The sequence below is a fragment of the Gavialis gangeticus genome, unplaced genomic scaffold, assembly GCF_001723915.1.
Source record: "Gavialis gangeticus isolate Ggan-Ray unplaced genomic scaffold, GavGan_comp1, whole genome shotgun sequence".
Taxonomy (NCBI): domain Eukaryota; kingdom Metazoa; phylum Chordata; order Crocodylia; family Gavialidae; genus Gavialis; species Gavialis gangeticus.
In genome coordinates this window covers 19,325,269-19,327,046 of record NW_017729006.1, presented here as the reverse complement: position 1 = coordinate 19,327,046, position 1,778 = coordinate 19,325,269, and positions in this window count along the sequence as shown.

The following is a 1,778-nucleotide window of genomic DNA, read 5'->3' as shown; positions in this document are numbered from 1 at the left end:
TGTTTTGTTTTGTTTTTTTTCGGGGGGGTTGTTTTTTTCCCCACATATTCCAAGATGATAGACAAGCCCTTGGCAATTAGGATTCAGTATGGTTCTTAGCTTTGTAGTTTTTGAGAGCTCAGGGGTACACCAGATAGTTATAGCTGAAATTTGTGAAGATAGATCTTATAAAACAAATAAATCAAATCCCAGGAAATAAAATTGCTTTATCCTCGCTATAGTGACTTTTTTTTCAGAGTTTGTTTAAAAACAAAATTAAGCACATTTTCCTTTGACACCCGACGTGGTTTGAGTATTTCTAATTGGCAAGTTGAATTGGCTAGAGTTGTTTTAATGATTATATCACTCATTCATAGAAACTGGGGATAAAAAAAGACCAGGACAGATATTTGCTGATTGGCTTAATCAAAGATAGTCTAAGGGTGAATTTACATATTACTCTCAAACCATACTAAGGGCACTTAAAGCATGAGTGTCTGCACATTAAAGCTCATTAAAACATGTACTATGTGCCATCTGAGCATCTCAAAATTATACCGCTTAATTCTGTGTTATTCTACCAAGCTTCGGGGTAACTTCAGTCTGATCCACAGAGATACAATGAGCAATTTGTAGTCCTTCAGCACCCCAAGATGCGCTCCCAGCCCTTCCCCCATCTGTGCCAGAATAAGGATAGAGTCCAGGAGTGCTGACAGATGTGGGGGAAAAATGTGGTCTACCAGAAGCAGCACCGCATTACTTCAACCCAGCTTTGCATCATCTATATCAGTGGAGCTTTTTGGTGCTTTTTAGGTAAAGCTGGGTCAATCAGCTATTAGATAAAGCACCAAACCCCCCAACTAAAGCGCCTGATCTATACAGATGTTAGGAAAGCCAGGTGCAGCTAATGTGCTGCCACCACTGGGCATGTGCTGGTGTTGGAGCAGGAGCACACTGAGTTTAAAGTAAAGCACAGTTTTGTTTTGTTTTTCCACATCTGCAAGCAGCCTAGGTGTCCTGGCTCCTAGCCATGCCCTGGTCACCAGCCCTAATAATACTATAAAAGTGTTAGCTGGGCTTATACATTCTGAACACTGGAGTTTGCTGAGCCTTACACTTAAGGAATACTATGGGCAAGTAACAATTTTATCATTGATAAATGGATGGGGAAAAAAATTAAAAAAGGAAAATTATTTTTTTTCAACCTACTCAAGTAGCTCGGGGTAACATCACAGAAAGTATCACAGGTCCCTAAAGTTCCTTTGCTTGCTTATGAATTCTTTGAAGGGTTTTCAGGGAGCACGCATACAAAACATTATGTATGCAAGGACAGACAACTGCACGTGCATATGAACACACTACTGGAAGTGGATACTCATAAATACTTTTTACATGTTAATAAACATGGATTTCCAGCAAGTCAACCCAACTGTATTCTACCCAGGGAATTATTTTTCCCCATATAATTAAAGGGACATTACAGAAAGGCAAAGAGGAATGGTTATATAATGCTTTGAATTTAAAAAGGACACTAAGCCTTTGAGCATGGACATCATGAACTAGAAGTTTCTTGAAGCCTGAGCATTCTTAGACTCAAATGTTTGCATTCTCCTAATAAACTTGTCTTCTGAATATTTATTAAAACTTATCCAGTATGCCTGGGGTTCTCTTAATCTAAAATTTAAGGCCATTATCTTAAAGGCTGCACACATTTACAGAAACGATGGTGATTATATTGTATTTTCAATGTGGCAAGCTAACCTATCGGACGGGTTCCTCGGGCTTAGAGAATTGCCAAG